The sequence below is a fragment of the Tiliqua scincoides genome, chromosome 1, assembly GCF_035046505.1.
Source record: "Tiliqua scincoides isolate rTilSci1 chromosome 1, rTilSci1.hap2, whole genome shotgun sequence".
In the NCBI taxonomy this organism is placed as follows: Eukaryota; Metazoa; Chordata; class Lepidosauria; order Squamata; family Scincidae; genus Tiliqua; species Tiliqua scincoides.
Genome location: NC_089821.1, coordinates 64,481,708 through 64,501,251, shown reverse-complemented (window position 1 = coordinate 64,501,251; position 19,544 = coordinate 64,481,708). Strand labels below are relative to the sequence as shown.

Genomic DNA, 19,544 nt, shown 5'->3' with positions numbered 1-19,544 from the left:
TCATATGCCAATAAAGGAGTGGTGAAGTACTATGGCATGTTGGATTCTGCTAAACAGAGCAGGTGAACCAAAACACACACATGCAGCATTTAATATTGCACAAGTTGTTAAACAGTGGGCTGGAGTTGCAGCAAAGTCAGTCTATTTTTTTCAGGAATAACGTATAAACATTTCCAGCAACTGCACTTAATAGAACTTTGTTTGCCAATTGATCTTGTTTGCTTCCCTGGGGCTATGAGAAAATAGTTTTGTTTAAATGGGGAAGGCAAATGAATAGCTTGCCCGGTCTTTACCCTCTGTGTGGTGAGCATTCACACACCTCATGCTTGGGCTTGCTTTTTTTTTTTTTTTTGCACAGCAACAGGGAAGCTTTTTGTGGGAACCTTTCATTAAACTATTGACAGAAAAATCACTGCTCCATTCTACTTCACTCCACTGTATGAACTTCCCAAGAACACAAATATAAGGTCTAGCAAGTTCTACTTCCCCTCACCCAAGACTATCAAGGAAAAGTGCATGCACACTCACAAGTTCTCCGCTGTTCTGCAACTTATACAACCACTTCCACTAATAAAGAGTGCTCACATACAGTAATTATGCACACACACTCTGGTGTAAATCCCTGATTTTTCCTATTTGTTTTAACCTGTTTTGACCTCCCTGTTGCTATTCCTATTAATGATCAACATCCTGAAGGGCTGCTTAGTCATTTGCATTTTTCTTTTGTTACTGTCAACCTTCCCATTTATTCCCTACAAACTGGTAAGCAAAAAACATGGTTATGAGTCAGCTCGTTGGACAGTGAAGCCTACTTGATCTACCCCACAGTGAGATAGTCAAGAGACTTTGGTTACTTGAAGGTCACCTGTCTATGAAAGTCAGGAGTCCATAACCCAGGGCTCCCTGGCTTTACTATCCCACCCAACACACCATCCCAACCTCACAGATGCTCAGGGTGCATGTCCCCAATTTAGTTCTTAGGTAGGTAACCCATACTCTCAGGGCGTCTGAACTCTCACTTAAGGGTAAAGGCTATTGTTCTTAATTTAGGTTCTTACAATTCCTGGCTATCTTAGGGGGCACAGCATTCCAGAGATAGCAAGTTACAGTTACCACACACAGAGTACAAGGTTCTTAAACATAGACCCTAGCTAGCTCACACACTGGCAAATCAATTGGGTACACATTTCTTGAGGGAAACTAGTCCTATAATTACTGCCACCACCCTGGATAAAGCTAGTCCCTCACCCCCAGAGCAGCTGAAGGCTTTTGGGCTACTTCCTGGCTCTTAAAGACTGGTGGTGCCAGTTACTAGACATGGAGCTCACACTGCACCACAATTGTTCTGGATCCCTAAGTCTTTCAGCACTTGTATGCATTAAACAGCAGCATGATCAAATCCATGATGAGCCAGGGATTCTGCCAGGATGAGAAATAGACTTTCCATCTCACCCACAGTCCTGCACTCTTGTAACACCCATCAGGAAGTTCTGCAGGATGAACGGGGTGATCTTACAAAGAATGGAGTAACAGAAACATGCTGACATTCAATAGACAAAAAGTTGAAGGGCATACTCCCAGGGTCCAATCACAGTTTTGCTCTATCAGCTGGGAGCAGAAAAGAAAAACTTGAATCAGGATCAAAAGATAACTTGGAGCCGTTAATAAGACAGCTACAAAAGAACATATCAACAACAGGTTAAAACTAAGAAACATTAGCAGGGTCCATATTGCCTATGCCATATATTAAGTCCAGAAACAAGATTTAATTATTTCTTGTTGCTCTATCTATGCCTATCCTCGTAAGTTGGCAAAATGTATCTTGTTTATGTTAATTCACTTTGTCCACAGAGGTGATGAGTTCTTGTACAGAAGTTAGCTTCACTCCAGTTTTTGCTGTTTTCCTCACCTTTACTTCTTTGGTTTATATCCCACTCTATTCAATTTATTCAGAACAACTTCTTGTGGTTTTGTACATGTTAACAGTCTTGTCCCCAATGGCCTCACAATCTAGTATTGCTTTGGAATGCTCAGAGAAGAAATACATTTCAGAACAATTTCAATGAAAACCTATCAGAACAAAAAACAAACTGTAAGATATGTAGATAAGTTCCACATCTGATAATAAAGAAATCCACCAGCCCTTGTAGGGGAGAGTCTACTATCTGAGGAGCCTATTAATAACTCACTTGCTCTCTTCCAAGTGATAGCCAAGTAATTAAGTGTACAGTAACCTGTTGTAAAAAAGGGTTGATATGACTGAGTCTTCTGTCATAAAATATGCACTGCTGAATGCTTCCTTCATACCCTGAAATGCATATGGCCAATCCAGAATCACCAGACAAAAACACAATATGGAAGGTTTGTCTCTCCATCAGCTTAGTATTCTGTGTGTTTGGGATGGCAATCTAGGTAAACGGATACCAAAGCTGGAACTATCCAAGAGCATCTTGGACTGAGTCAGCACATTTAGAGCACCCAACTGGCCTCTTGAGACCCCAGGCTGCAATTGAGCATTTCTTGCCATCCACAATGGTGGTGCTGAGCACAGTGGAGAACTAGCAAGCAACTTCCTCCTCTGATAAGCCACCATGCTAGACACTAAGATGCAGTTGGTCCCTCTGGCAGAGCCCATGAGTCAAGAACCTTTGCAAATTAAGCTGTGAAAATTCCAAATAGAAAAAATTAAGCCAGACAAAAAAGGAAAGAAATCCCTAATCTTTACTTTTTTCTACTATGCCCCCTACAACTGTGTAGGATCACAGCTCTCCTCTGAGTGCAGTATAATGCCAAATGTTCTCTGACTAGACATATGCAAAAACTTAATCATTTAGCACATAAATTAGCTTCCAGCTGATATCACAGCCCTTTCCACCTTGTTGGTCCATTTTTTCCCCTATGAACAACACTTGTTATGCACACAAACAAATGAAAAGTATTGTCAAGGACTGTGGGAGAAAGATGAGGAAGTGGATTAACTATACCTGTAGCGTAGCTCCAGGAACTTTGCACATAATCACAATAAAAGCAAGTGAAGTTCCACCTAAGCTAGAAGTCTTAAACTTTCTCTCACAATATAAAAGTGTAGAAATAAGGAATAGAAAGGGTTAGTGCCAAAGCTACTTCCTTTTAATATACTCTTTAGTACAGTCCAGCAGTAACCTGTGCCATGAACAGGAGAAAAGGTGAACAATAGCACCTTATTTAGTTCCCTTCCTATCCCATCCTACTCCTGCTGTGAAATTTCCCTTGCCAATAAGTATAAGTCCTTTATATGACTGCCCCCACTAAATCAGTTTGCTGCCTTAGGCAGCCTTTTGTTTACAAATCAGCCACTTTCCCAATACTTGCTATAGTGGGGCTGGCCATTAGCAGAAGTGGGAAACTAACAAGATCAGAAACCAAGGGCCCAAACCTATCCTCTTCTCCCCTCCCCCACTGATACAGCCACACCAAAAAGGTGCATGTTGCATCCAGCAATCTGACGGCAATCAAAAAGTATGACACTTTTATACTTACCCTAGGGTCTTCTATGGATCTCTTCAAATATACGCCACCGCTTCTGGGGAGAAAAAGGAACGGGGAGCTCCTCAATGAAGGGGATAGGGTCCGGTACATGCCATTGCTGCCAGAACCACCCCTCCAATCTTCTCCCCACCTCCACTCCTCTCTCTCCCAACCTATCCCCAGTCCTCATCCTCCCCATTCACCTCCACCCCCTGACTTTCCAGGTCCAGTGTGTGCGGTGGAGTTGCGGTACTACTGCCTCTTGTAGCAGCACACACAAAATGGCCACCAATGGTGCGCCGCACATGCCATTGACAGCCATTTTACCACAGTGGAAGATGTTTCCACTGCCATAAAGCTCCCTGCGCGGCAGCACAATCCTGCATAGGACTGGGCTGCAAGGAAAAATACAGTTGTAAAACAGTTTTTTTAAAAGCATATGGAGTAAGAAAATAAACTTCCAATTAACCCTAACTAGATTTGTACCCTATTGTAGCCGGGTTCCAAACTAAAGCAATGTTCATATGTTTTCTGTCTGACTTCTTGTCCCTTAGCTATGTCTTCTTGGGGACAGCTCCCTTTGTCCTGATTCCTTTTTGGCACAGCAGCAACTTCCTCTGATTCTTCCTTTCACCGCTACTCCTGTGCTTTGACTCAACCAACTTAAAATAAGAAAACACAGGCCCTTCCTTTCAGATTCTAACCAATCAGATGGTCACTTTTAAGTTTTGCTTCTTCAATGTAGTATTTTTAGCTTACCATTTCTCAATGCCTTTTTTTCCATTTCTCCAACCAGTACTTTTGGTTTCTGTTTTCTGGGCTGACCTTTCAATTTATCTGCCTATAGCTAAACTGGATCATTGTATAACAATACAGAGCACACTAAAGTTACAAACTGGAGGAAATATGTACATTCCCTCACATCCCTGTGATTAAATAGTCACAGACTGTATTCTTTTGCATTCCATAGCCATTTATACCAGTGTTTACAGTAAGTCCATCCTGGTAGGCTTAAATAAGCACAACTGTTTCCCATCTCATTACATGTGTTAATTAACTTAGCATAGCCCGGAAGACTGCATCAGCAACAATTGCTGTTGTTCTGAATTGTCAGTGCCCTTATGTGTTACAGCCTGTGACCAATTTTTATGGAAAGTTTAAATGCATCTCTTGAATTTATCCCTTTGGCCCCACTATATCTATCTGTGTTCTCTGTGTGTGTCTCTGTCTGTGTACACCCCTAATGGGGAAAACACTTTGTGCATCTGATGGAGTGTACTCAAGTTCACAAAAGCATATGTTACGCAAACAAGAACAAAATACTTGTTCAAAAACTCAATACTTATTCAAAATACTTATTCAAAAACTCAAAAGAACACAGCATGAAAAACTGACTGCTTTCTCAAACAATCAATGGAGGCTTTGCCCCCAAAGTCTAGATGAACATCTAGGAGACACTCCCTAAGTTTTACTCACAGTTCTCCAAGTGCATTTGTTACTACTCACAGTGCACTTGTTACGACTATGCACCATTACTATACACTTGAGGGTTGATGAATCAGCTCTAAGTAATTTCAGGAAAGGTGACACAGAAGAGTACAGGTAATCCAGGACACTACATTCTAACAAATCAGATTATTGGCTCATCTTGCTCAATATTATCAATTATACACAGTACTGGCTATCACTGACCCCTGAGGGGGTCCTTCTACCAAAAAACAGCAGAAATTGAGCCTGGGTCCTTCTGCATGCCTCTGCCCTAAAACCAAGTGACAACTCTTCCTCCTGATAACAGCTCACAAAAGGGGAGCAATGTCTCAGCTGAACCAGCAGCATAACAAAACAATAGCAACAATAGTTTCTCTGCAGAAGCGAAGTGGCCTCTGGGAAACCAAGTGCCTCGGGAACAAAGTGCCAGGAAAGGTACCTCGAGTTTAGTCTCGGTGCGAGTTCAGCAGCAGAGTGAGGAAGCCAGGGCCCCAGACACTGCCCTTCTCTTCCCTTGAGAAGAGGGCTGCTAACCAGTGAAGGGTTTTTAAGTGCCCCTAAACAAACCAGGGGAAAAACTATGCAGTCAGACAGCCAGCAGCAGGGTGGGGGCTATCCAGTGTTCTGCATCGAGTGCCACATGTATGACTATATGCCTCTGGGGCATAAGTCATGGGGGTGTCTTTGGTGCAAGGAGCTCCAGGGACTCAGGAGACGCATCTGCTCCTTTGAAACCTTGGTGGCCGACCTGGAGAAGCAGAGGCAGGCAGAGAAGGACCGTGGGGAGACTTCTGTGGACGATCAGGCTTTGTCCCAACCACAGGCATGCATCTCTTCAGCTGCCCGGGTGGGAAGTCTCAGGGCTAGAGGATGTCATCCTGGAAAGGAGGGAAACAATCCCCTAGGGGAGACTCCTCCAGGGGATGGGCCCGTATCTGAACGCACTCAGGATACTCCTCGGCGGGAGGGGGGTCGGGGGCTTCTTGTAGTGGGGAATTCGATTATTAGAAACAGAGAGGAGGGTTTGCGACGGATGTGAGGACCGCATGGCGAATTGCCTGCCTGGTGTGAAGGTTACGGACATCACTTCTCATCTAGACAGGTTGGTAGATAGGGCTGGGGAGGAGGTAGCGGTCGTGGTGCATGTCGGCACCAGCAACATGGGCAAGTGTAGCCGGGAGGTCCTAGAGGCCAAATTTAAGCTATTAGGTAGGAAGCTGAAAGCCAGGACCCCAAAGGTAGCGTTCTCGGAAGGGCTACCTGTTCCACGCGCAGGGCCAGCTAGGCAGGCGGAGATCAGGGGTCTCAATGCGTGGATGAGACGGTGGTGTAGGGAGGAGGGGTTTAGATTCGTTAGGCACTGGGGAACGTTTTGGGATAAGCGGGGCCTGTACAAGACGGACGGGCTCCATTTGAACCAGAATGGAACCAGACTGCTGGCGCATAACATTAAAAAGGTGGCAGAGCAGCTTTTAAACTGATCCCTGGGGGAAGGCCGACAGGAGCCGAGGGGCATCCGGTTCGGGACTCCTCATCCCATAGGGATGAGGATGGGGAAGTTAGAGAACAACACGGTAAAGGCAGAGTAGGGGAAGAAATTGAGAATGGTAGCATGATGGGATGTGATAGACGGTATGGCACAGCTCCAGAAAGATCTCTCCAAACTGGCAGAGTGGCCAGCAAAATGGCAGATGCGTTTCAATGTAAGTAAGTGTAAAGTCATGCACATTGGAGCAAAAAATCAAAACTTCACATATAGGCTAATAGGTTCTGAGCTGTCTGTGACAGATCAGGAGAGTGATCTTGGGGTGGTGGTGGACAGGCCGATGAAAGTGTCGACCCAATGTGCTGCGGCAGTAAAGAAGGCCAATTCTATGCTTGGGATCATTACAAAAGGTATTGAGAACAAAACGGCTAATATTATAATGCCGTTGTACCAATTGATTGTAAGGCCACACCTGGAGTATTGTGTCCAGTTCTGGTCACCACATCTCAAAAAGGACATAGTGGAAATGGAAAAGGTGCAAAAGAGATCGACTAAGATGATTACTGGGCTGGGGCACCTTCCTTATGAGGAAAGGCTACAGCGTTTGGACCTCTTCAGCCTAGAAAAGAGACGCCTGAGGGGGGACATGATTGAGACATACAAAATGATGCATGGGAAGGATAAAGTGGATAGAGTGATGCCCTTTACACTCTCACATAACAGCAGAACCAGGGGACATCCACTAAAATGGAGTGTTGGGAGGGTTAGGACAGACAAAAGAAAATATTTCTTTACTCAGCATGTGATCGGTCTGTGGAACTCCTTGCTGCAGGATGTGGTGGCGGCATCTGACCTGGATGCCTTTAAAGGGGGATTGGACAAGTTTCTGGAGGAAAAGCCCATTATGGGTTACAAGCCATGATGTGTATGTGCAGCCTCCTGATTTTAGAAATGGGCTATGTCAGAATGCCAATGCAAGGGAGGGCACCAGAATGCAGGTCTCTTGTTATCTGGTGTGATCCCTGGGGCATTTTGTGGGCTGCTGTGAGATACAGGAAGCTGGACTAGATGGGCCTATGGCCTGATCCAGTGGGGCTGTTCTTATGTTCTTATGTTCAATAGTTGCTTCATTTCAAGTGATAACAAAAGTTCAATAATAACTTTCTCTTTTCAGACTTAGTTCATCTTCAATCCATCCAACAACACAGCAAAAACCAACCTTTATTAAACAACAGACAATGGTTTTAAATCACCTATTCCAGCAAAACTTGCCCTCTACACTTATCAAAAATCTTAGCTGAATGAGTATTTACATACACACCACTATTCCCAGTAACATGGCTAGGGTATGCAGTGCCACTTCAATATACAATTTCTTCCTCTTGTAGCCGAGGCTCAGCTATCAGTAGTACAAGCCAGTGTTCTTCAATCTGTGGATTGGGACCCCAATGGGGTAGCAAAGCCTCATTTGAGGGGTTGCAGCAACTTTTCAGAGCCTGTGCAAGAAGGGGCTTGGATCCAATCCAGTAATGGTAAAGCCTTATAACTGGGTTCTTGGTATAATCCTGCATAGTCTTTTCTTGCTGTCTTGCCCCACAGCTCCTAAAGCCAGCCCTGCTTAGGTTGCTACCTTATAAGTTTGTTGTGAAGACACAAGAGGTAGAGGTAAACAAGGTGGGGTAGGTGATGATGGGGGCAGGGTTGGGTGCCCCCAAGGGGTCCCAAGAGGGGGACGGGTTTAGTGGTGAGTTCCCAAACTCATACTTATTTTTTATTGGGGTCATGGCACAAAAAAGACCACTGGCCTTTTGAAGATAACTGATACAAAGTAATTAATTCTGGCCATACCAGTTGACTGTCCCCACATCTCAAAAATCTCTACAACTAAACTTATACATGAGCCCCACCCATAACGCTCCTCTTGTATAGTTAAGTTCTGCAGGCACCACCTATTTCCCACCACTAGGTGGCTCCAATTTTGCCGCTTACCATAGTCTTAATTTTAAGGTAAAGAAGGTGTGATGGGAGCAGACAGCAGTACAAAACTAATTCTTTCAGTCCATTTTACAGACTTGTACTCAGGTCAAACTTGATGTGCACAGAAATGTCTTAGTTTGGTCTTTGAATTTTGATTTTTATAAACGAATAGAGCAGCCAGGGTGAGGAGAGGTGTGTGAAACAGCCATGGAGAGAACCAGGTCCGACAGTTTCCTGGCTTCAGCACCAGGATTAAAAGGGCTTTACTGATTGATTTGTATAGGTGAAGTAGCAATGCATGCTTATGTGTTTGCATTTGACCCTTGACACATTGTTGATTTTTAAAAGATACTGTGCTGGGGGGGGGGGGGATACACTACAGGTACTGTGTGAAACAACCCAAAACCACAACACTCAGCTTGCCCTACAGGCACTATGACAGAGTCATTTTGCAAACTCTTCCTACATTATCTGTTAAAAATCGACAACGGCGCAAGGGTCAAATACGCACATTTGCATGCACCTTTAGTTTGACCCTTCATGTCAGTCAGTGAAGCCCTTCTTCCCTGGTGCTGAAGCCAGGAAACTGCCAGGGTCCTGATTCTCTCATTCCTGCAATGCTAAGGAAAGTTATGTTGTTTGCTGATCCAACAACAAACCAACCCAAAACAGCAACTACTATACCACAGCAAAACAAAAACCCAAATGCAGCAATCCGAAATTTGGCTGCCACAGTACACTAGAGAAGCATAAACATCTGCACCAGCCCAATCCTAGGTACAGTTACCTGGACGTAAGTTTTCCTGAGTTCACTGGTGGCTTATTCCCAAGCAAACTCAGTGTTCCCTTAGAACAGGGGTGCTCAATAGGTGGATCGCAATCCACTGGTAGATCGCGAGGCAAAATGAGTAGATCGCAGAGTGCCGACCCCCCCCCCTTCAGGTGCCTCTGGGAGGAAACGCCGGGAGTAAGGTCCATTGTACTCAATGGGGCTTACTCCCAGGTAAGTGTGGCTAGGATTGCAGCCTCACAGCCTAATCCTAGGCATGTCTACTCAGGAGTAAGTCCTGTTATACTCAGTGGGGCTCAAGGTACACCAACATACACTGTACACATAAATGTTATATGTTATGATGGCGCAAACATTGTAAAAAAAACTCTGGTAGATCTCCTGGCCTTGCTGGGTTTCAAAGTAGCTCTCTAGCCAAAAAAGTGTGAGCACCCCTGCCTTGGAATATGACATATGGAATGATTTAAACAGGACTATGAAATTGAGACGAAAAGCAGGCCCAATAACCAGAGGGGCAGTTCATCAGGTGCTACAGCTGCACAACTTCCATTCCTTACAATGAGCCATACTCAAACCCCTTCTCAAATTCCACAGAGATAAATGGGGATCTGCTGCAGTCCTGTCTTAGAAATTGCAGCCTTGGAATTTGATTGATGTGCAGCCCAATCTCCTGATTTACTCAGAAGTAAATCTCACAGCATTTTAATGGAACTTGCTTGAAGTAAGTGTACAGAAGATTTCAGTCAAAAGTTATTTTAATAAGAGAGTTTTGGGATCAGTGTAACTCTAAGGCAGGGTGCCATGATGCCCATGGAGCATTGTGACAAGATCCCAGGGTCGTCGTGGGAGATGCACCAGCTGAGCCGCTCGGCGATGTGATTGTAATGTGACAGAACATGGAGCAGAGCTCTGCTCCACATACTGTCATTTCACTGGGTTTTGTGGGTCCTCCCACCCACCCTCACCCCATTTACACTTTCAGAGTCATTTGCATTCACCAAGCCTGAAAGTATGTGCCAATGACATCATCATGTTGCACATTCACATCATTGGCACTTACCAGGGATGAGAAAGTCCAGCATGGCTCAAGTCGAGTCAAGAGTCACTGCCCCCCTGCAACTCAGCTCGAAAACAAGTCAACATGGGGGAACTCTCCAAGTCACCCTTTAGTGACCCTAAAGGATTCAAGTTGAGTCACCCCCTTTAAAAAGCCAGTCATGGGGAAAAAAATAGGGCTGCTGCTGCTGCTGGTGTGTGTGTGTGTGTGTGTGTGTGTGTGTGTGTGTGTGTGTCAGAGTTCTCTTTAACTACTCCCCTGCTGCCCCATCCCATCCGTAAGGGAGGATGGGAGGGATGAGAGGGACTGTGTAAGAGCAGGGACAGAAGTAGCAAGGGGGAGGAGGGTCATGCACAGCACCTGCGAGGCTTACCAGGACAACCCAATCTATTGCAGCTCTAATCAGAAGTAGTCCCACTGTAGCAGGTAATTCAATGAGGCTCCCTCCCTACTGCTTGCCTGGTTGGAATGCTGGCCCCACAAGGTTCTTCACACCATGAAAACAGTAAGCAAGCTCACCCAGACACAGGTGGACTCAAGTCTGCATATGTGGGGACAAGTGCCGAGTCAGGGGGGCCCTGACTCAAATGTTTTTCAGAGTCTTCCACACGTGTGTCTCATGAGTCAACGAGTCATCCAAAATCATGCATTTTTGCGACTGGAGTCCAAGTCACTGACTCAAGTTCCCAACCCTGGCACTTTTGGGTTTGGTGACCAGTAGCACAAGGAGCAGGGCATTACTGGGCTGGAAAGTTTGGGAAGCACTGCTCTAAGGCAATGTGCTCTTAATAGTGGAGTAACACAAGTATGTTTTTAGCCTGGGAAACTTTAAATGGCCTCTGACCCCAAACAGAGGAAGACACCTCAGTGCTTGCTTTCACTATCTAGAATGGCTCTGAAAGCAAGGAGGAGGGGCAGTTTACAGGGCACATTGAGGCACCCTGCAAAACTTAGTGCTTTGCTCCTCCCCCCCAACACTACTGGCCATATTCACTATGTGCAGATAATAATGCAAATACTGAAAAAATGTTAATTAACCTGCTTAGGTGAACTACAAACATTCTTGATAATTTCATGTATTTGTGTCATTGTCACATGTCATGTCACAGAAAAGAGTTAAGTTGGTTGTTGGCAAGATTGGTATTAGCTGAAAGCTTCATTTCCTGACTTTGTGTCTACGTGAATGCTTTTATTACTGAATTTTAGGTCAGTGACTTATGAAATGCCTTCCTCTGAAACATACTGCATTCACGAGTATGCTACATTGACATCATTTACTTGGAGCAGCTGCAAGCCACAAGCCACAGAGGTAGGGCTAAATATAAAAACAAAGCATTCCCATTGCTGACTTATAGACAGGGATGGAGAAATAAGAGCTAGATGGGCAGCTCAATCCTGAGCTGCCCAGGGCGCGCGGCTGTGGCGGCGCTGAAAATGGCTGCTGCCATATCCTGCGCCTTTTCGTCCCCTTCCCCTGGGTAAAGAGTGTAACCCCACAATGGGACTACTCAATTCACCAGCAACCAAAAGGTCGGTGGTGGTACATAAAAGTATACATATTTTAACATAAAAGGGCCTTCCCAATTTTCCCAGCACACAGATGGCAGCAGATCTAGTGTTTGGGGTATGGGGCTGCCTTTGAAAATGGTTCTGAGGTCCCTTGCTAGCCTGCGCTGCTGTGTAGTTTACCTGTAGGCATTCTGGCTGGTCAGTTGGCAACAAGGCACCAGGAAGTGATGTCATTGCCAGGCACCATGGAACCATCTGAAAATGAAGGCAGCTGGCTGGGGCAACTGATTGGGAGGGCGTGGACCAGGCCAGATTGGCTGGCCTCAAAATCTGTGCAAATGGGAGAAGAGAGGAAGGTGCAGAGAGAGGAGACAACAGGGAGAAAGGTGGTGAGGGAAAAGATAGCAGAGAAAGGCAAGGCACAGAAGGGGACAACAGAGGGAGTGAGAGGTGGAAAAGGAGACCAAGAACAGAGAAACAGGGCCAAGGAATCAAGGACAGAGCAGAGAGTGGTACCAGCAAGGACTGAGGGGAAGAGAGGAGTCAACCAGGAGGAGATTTGGAGGGGCTGAGAGGTGGAAGAAGAGAAGAAGAACTTGGGGCAGAAGGAGCAGAAGAAGTGGACAACTGGAGAGGTAGGACGAGGGACAGATGGGGGCCAGATCAAGCCCTGCTGGCTATGAGCCTTGGCCACAGGCTCCCTGCAGGGGCCACAGGACAGAGGATCCCATCACCAGCCCTAGGAGTTCCTAGGCCTCCTCAGCTCTTGTTGAAAGTCATACCCCAGCGGACCCATCCATTTCACTCTGGCAATCCCTATCTCAGTGATTTTCAACCTTTTTCTCTCAGCACACTGAAAAGGTATTAAAATTGTCAAGGCACACCATCAGCCTTTTGACAATTGAAAAGGCCACCATACTGTTGGTGGGGGGGCTCATATCCCCCAATGGCCCTGCTAGGTAGGTATTTATTGTTACGGTCAAAGACCAGCAAAAACAAATACACAATACCGCCCTACAACAGGCGGAATTTAAAATTTCAACATTAAAATACATTCAACATTAAAATAGCCATCACAGTATTGTAACAAATAAGGCGTAGCAATTAAAATTTCCTCTCATTATTAATTATGCCCATCCAGGTTTTGTAAGCAGCAGCCAAAAAACTTGCAGTTGGTCTTAAAAGCTGAGAATTAGCACCTGAAAGAAATTTCTTGGCCATTTCTGTTTGTGACAAGCCCAAAAATTTTCTGCTCGGGGGGAATAATAAACTTATCTCGGATCCCCTGATAAAATGGGCAACAGAACATGACATGTTCAAGTGTCTCAACCTCCCCTGAACCACAGGGACACAACAGGCCCTACTAATAAATGATTCTTCCTCAAACTCCTGCAAAACACCTGCAGACCACTTGTGGCACACCAGTGTGGGCACTGTGGGCACACCAGGAGGGCACCAGGATGAGGTCTCTTGTTATCTGGTGTGCTCCCTGGGGCATTTGGTGGGCCGCTGTGAGATACAGGAAGCTGGACTAGATGGGCCTATGGCCTGATCCTGGGGGGCTGTTCTTATGTTCTTATATGTTCATACTGGTTGAAAATGGCTGCTCTATCCCCTGAGCTGAAAGATCTTTTTTGGTAGGCTTTGGTAGGCTTCTAAATTTTAATTCACTGCTACTGTTTTTAGTTTTATTCTGCTTGTGTTGCTACCTTCTATGTTCTTTTTTTGAATTGTTTTTGTTTTAAATTCCCTTTGTTTTAAAATGTTTTCTTGTTCTAACTGTTGTAAGCTGTGACAGTGGCCTCTGCAGGGGCAGGATAGAATTTTTAAAAGTAAATAAAAATAGTACTCTGGCTTACACAATTTTGCACTTAAATTATTGCTAAGTTTAACTGAACTGGGATTTTGTCCTTGAAATATGTATATATGACAGAGAAATAGGGAGAGAGATTTAAATGAGCAATTTGAATGCTGAAAATGTATTCACCAAACTATTTTCCCTTTTTTCCCTGAAAAGAGTTTGAACAGTTTTATACAGATAAATCCTGCCAAAGATGAAAGGAAGGAAGTGTTGTCATTCTTTCGCCTGTAAGATGCAATGGAGATGGAGAGGTTTTTCTAACTGACTCGCCTTTCTCTGAAGCACAAAATGAACTATGTTTTCTTATAGCTTGAAAATGCTCACTTTAGTTTGGTACGTACATAAGTTGTATGTGTCTGAGTCTCAGACTGCAATTCAAAACACATTTTCCTAGAGGTGAGTACACAATAGAACTTATTTCTGCATTAACCTGCATAAGATTGTGCTGTCAGTTTCGTATCTACTGTGCATTCCCTCAATCTAGTTGTGCCCTACAAAACCCTGATTATTCCAATCAGCTGTACCATCTCATTTTTCCCATTTGCTCTACAACTGTGTTCCAGGCTTCTGCTACACTTCTGCAATCCCTTTTAAATACATGTTAGGCAAGCAGCCTGTGGCACTCTTTGTGTAACTCCTTGCTGTCCCAGTTCTTCAAAGAGTTGTGTATGGGAAGTGAACGCAAGTGTGTGGTCACCCTCTTTTGGGAACATAAGCCCAATTCACACATCTATGCATGCCACATGGATCCATAACTCACCAGGTAGATGTCATCATGTAACCACAAAGTATCAAAATCTACTTTGCAGTACAGTAGTGTGGTGAAATTGGCAAATCCGCATGGTGGTCAACTACACATTGTCAGATTGTCCTGTGGGCAATTCTCCATGCCCTTCTGGATTTCCAATGTTGGGGAACTAGCTGCTCCCCTGGGGTTCTGATCTGAAGAAATCACATGCTGAAGACACAAGTAGCTTTTAGCTTAGAGATTCTTTCTTTTATTGTAAAGAGCAATTGCCTGATGCCCAGGCCAACATAACTGTCACAGGCCAGCTGTCTTGGAGTACACACTGTTAACAAAGGTGTTCAAAGTTTTTATAGTTTTATTTGTATCCACAGTTACAGAGACCAACCCACCACCTTATTTGGAGTACACATAAGATTAAGCAGGCATTAGTATACTTGCTTTTTCCAAAACCTTGCTTGATGTGCATAAAGCATGTTTTTAGTTTTCCATTTCTCCAAAATCATATTATTTATTTGAAATGACATCCCCAAAACTTGTTAGCATAATCCAAGCATACAACAATACATAATCTCTACCTGTAGATAGGCTTTGGTTCAGCTTCATTAACAAGATACATATGGTTTGCCAAATTGAAAAGACAAGGCCAAAGCACATACCTAAATAAAATATCTTCAGCTAACAAGTTTCTTTCTTCCTTTCTTTCTTCCTTCCTTTCTTTCTTTCTTTCTTTGAAATAAGCTAATAGCTACACAGAAGCTATATGGATTCTATAAATCTTAAGAAAGTTAGGGCCCTATCCTAACTGGCACATAGGCCAGCACAAGTCCTCCAGGAGGGTCACAAACATGCCATAAAGCATGTGTGCGCCTCTGCGGGAGGAAGCCGCGTTGGTGCATGTAGATGGGTGTTTCTGGGCAGGGGAGGGCAGGCAATGGGTGGCCGCGGGGGCGGGCGTGCGGGGAGCCGGGGGCAGGGCTGGGACCCGGCAGTTATGCCGGATCCCAACCCCTGTCCCCGCAGAGAACGGAGCGGCTTCAAGCTGCTCCGCTCTCCTCAGACTTGCGCCACCTTCAGAGGTGGCACAGGTCTGAGGAGACCCATTGGGGTGAGCAGCCCTTACAAAGGGGTAAGGGGAAGAGCTTCCCCTTGCCTCTGGCTGAGACGTTGCAGCCAACGAAGCTGCGTTGGATGCAGCGCAAGCCTCCTGGCTTGTCTGCTCCAGCGCAGGTTTGGATTGCGCCCTTAGTGTCCTATTGTATAGTTTGGCATAAGAATACTGTATAGCCATCTCAAGGGCACCAATACTATCTTGGGTCTTCAGTTTCTCTGACATCAGTGATCACAGCACAGCTGCTTGTTTGTATGAATCAAACCATATTATGTTACAATGCACTTTGTATTTGTGCATTTCCTCGAGATATTACCAGTTCCCAAATCCCAGTTTCTCTGTTTCTGCCACAGTAACACCAAAGCCATTACATTAAGTGGAGATCCTGTGCGATTAGGAAAGTATCTGTAGAAATTGAACAGGAAAACGTTTGTGCATCAGCATTACAATCTAATACTTAAGTAAATTGCTGGAACAAGCCTCCTATGGGTGCTGAAATCACTAACTGGTTCTATAAAATAGTTTTAATTCTGCTGTAGAAATAAGGCATCTTCCTCCTCAAGCCTTTTCAAACAAGCAATTAACTTCTACTGCAGAGTTGCAGTCCTGTGCTCATCTGCTAGGAAGCTCAGGCCTAGTCTCTGCATGCAACAAAATAGGTCGTAGAATGCACGGTACCACTTCAGACTGCAGGTGGGTGATCATATGAGTGAATGCTCTCCTGCAAAAGCTGTCTGCAAATAGAAAACCAGAATAGTACACCAAGGGCTTGGATAGTTTGGTTATACTCTGCTGCACTAGTTTTCTGTTTGCATGCAGGGAGGTTTTCATAAGGAGGAGCATTAAAAACTAGATTCCCACATCTGCTGTCTGAAATGGTATAATCCCTTCTATAAGCTCAACATTCTATCAGTCTCCAGCAAGTCTAAAGAAGGTCTCAGCTAGACTTATCTGAATGGCTAAGATCAGGCTGCCAATGTAATGGAACTGTGTGCAGGCTAAGTACAGTCTATGTGCATGTTAAGTGAGAGCAAGCAGGGAAGGGGAGATTGGGAAGAGGAAGGAAGCTTCTGACAGTTTTTAATGAGTGATAATTACTAAGGGCAAAGAGGGTCACAGAATTGGATGACTCAGAAAATCAGTTATCTGGCCAAGTTTCCTTTCAACTACGTACACCCTACCCCTCCTCCACCTCCGTTCTTTTAGTTTGAGAACAAGCAGTAGATATGTCAAAGGAAGCAGCAAATAAAGAGGGAAAGTTGACTGAACATCATTTTTAAAATGTGCTCTGAAACTTGGAATAACTTACCTAGAGGCTACAAACCCCCTGCATGTGGTTGTGTAAACTTAAGCTTCCATTTTATAAAGTAAAATCTCAACCCTCCTAGTGGGAAACAAATGTGCATCCTAAGGGCAAAAAACTTTGCAGACATGCTTTTTCTGAGCCAGGTTCGTAATTTTATTTTTAAAAAAGTGGTTCTTGCAGTTTGAAACTCCAATTCTTAAGCTGCTTTTCACTAACTAAGGAAAAGGTACAGACACAGTAAAGTTTCAAGCAATTGCCCCCAGTATGCTTCTTCTTCTACAGTGCAGTTGTACTGATCAAGTAGACAGGAATGCTCGGAAATGTAAAAGGACAATATGTATTGGAACGTAAAGACAACAGTAGCAGTATAGATGAGGAAACCATGTTGTAGATCAGGGGTGTCCAAACTTTTTGGCAGGAGGGCCACATCATCTCTCTGACACTGTGTCGGGGGGCCGGGAATAAAAAAGAATCAATTTACATTTCAAATTTGAAACAATTTACATAATTTACATAAATGAATGTATTAGAGATGGAACTTATATAAATGAATGAAGGTCTTGCAATAGTTGAAGGCCTATGAAAGACCTTACACAAAGCAAGACTGGCCTTTCCTTTGCTGCTGCTGCTGCATCACAGACGTGAAACAGCAAGCAGTGGAGGGAGCCTTTGTCAAGAGTTCAAACATTTGCCCTCACACTGACAGCAGTTGCATCAGGCCAGCAGGTCTCTGGAGGGCCAGAGGCTCATTGGAGACTGGAGGCTCCCTGCGGGCCGGATTGGGAGTCCTCGAGGGCTGCAAGTGTCCCCCGGGTTGGGGTTTGGGCACCCCTGTTGTAGATGGGGTCATCCTTAATGGATCATTCCTTGTTGCCGGATATCACAGCCTCAGAACAGAAGCACTGACTTTTGTTATGGCATACCAACACACCCCCATCAAACATTATGTGTGAATTTGAGCACTAGAACTCCAGAATATGCCCTCTTTTAAAAGTGCTTTGCTCTAGCAGCAACCCAATACTATGAAGAGAAGAACATGCAGCCATTTTACTTAGTTTCATTAGCTGGGTTCTGGCTTACAGCCAGCACTAGGTTTCATGGGGCATGGATGAAAGTACTGTGCCCTTCCTAACATCTGTGGGATATCACTGCCCAAAGCGACAACATATTAATGCTATGACAACTTTATACGGTTAAATACCAGCCCTTCTAGTTACTTAGGGTAGCAGAGACTCAAGGCTCCATGTGGGGACCCTAGGAGTCATGCCCTGGCCACTTGCATGATGCCACCAATGATGCCAGATCTTTTCTAGCTGGAAATAAGTTTCTTACCTAGTTCACAGACATGGCTCGAACATGCTACCTTTAGTATGCTAGTATGTATAGCCATATAAATCAAATTAGAGCCAAACTGGTTGGCAACCTTCAGTCTCGAAAGACTATGGTATAAGCCTACAGCACCTGGTATTCCCAAGTGGTCTCCCATCCAAGTACTAACCAGGCCTGACCCTGCTTAGCTTCCAAGATCAGACAAGATCAGGGATGTGCAGGGTAACAGTTGCTGCAAGCACATTACATTATTAAATCCATTGTTAGAAGACAGATTTAATGTGGAAATGAGTTGAAAGCGACCCTTTTCTCCTTAAAAATTTGCTGTCTCCCATCAGACCAAGGAATGTATGCTGAGAGCGTGGGGGTAACACTCTCTTCCTGGGTCAGTTTCATGTTGAAAAATTGTCCCCTTGCAGCAATTTACCCCTTCCCCCAGCTAGCTGTTTACAGCAAACTGCCATTTGGGGGGGCAATTTACTGCCCTGGAGGAGATTTTTGGTATAAGAAGAAATAGTGCAAGGGGAAAGCATTAATCCTCACTGCTCACCACACTGCTGGGTGCACACTAATGTGTGGTTTGGCTTTTATTTTTGATTTATGTGCCTATGCATACTAGGAGGCTTTAACTATTCTGGGTTAGATTTTTGGGTGGTTTTTGTTTTCTGTGTGCTTTTCTCAGGTCTGTTTCTTCACATATAATCTCAGTTTTTTGATGGGGTTTCAGAGCAATGGAGAAAAAGAGGGAGGTACCAACATAGAAATGAAGGAAGAGGAGAACCCTTAACGTGCGCAGGGGATGCATTTATTCTGCCCACTATGTTTTAATTTAAAATTGTCATTGGGGTGATAAATAAAGCAAACAGAGCTTCTGTTACATGTGGTGAGGTGTCAGAGAGAGCTTCAGACACATGCCCTTCCTGCTATCACGTATGATATTCAGTGTGAACTATGTCTAGGAGGGGGGAGAGCAAGAAGGCTCCATTCATGCTATCTATTCTTAAATGTTCTCTTGATGTTTTATCATCAATGTAATTACAGCACCAATTTTCACAAGTGGAACTCTCTCTTGCAGCTTTGTACTCGTATCTTTATGTTGTGTGTATGCCAACCAATTTGTCAGGCTCTACATGAGATCTTTCAAGAGCTCCACCTTCCAAAAAAAAACAAAAAACACTTCTTAGAGATTTTTCATTCCTCCATAAATTTAGCAGTTTGTAAACGGGGTGCTCATTGGGCAGGATTTTGTTTTCTTAAACCCCCCTCCCAACTCAACCCTCACTGAAGGAAGAACTGCCCAGTCTTTACAGGAAGAATCCTATTGTATATATAGTACACTGTAAATGGGGCACAGTGTGCATAGATTATGAAGCATCCT

At 44.4% G+C, this 19,544-nt stretch overlaps 1 pseudogene; it reads right to left on the bottom strand.

Annotated features, from left to right (window-relative positions):
- Positions 1-18,286: 18,286 nt before the first annotated feature.
- Positions 18,287-18,406, bottom strand: LOC136638179 (5S ribosomal RNA; annotated as a pseudogene).
- Between the last annotated feature and the right edge of the window lie 1,138 nt (positions 18,407-19,544).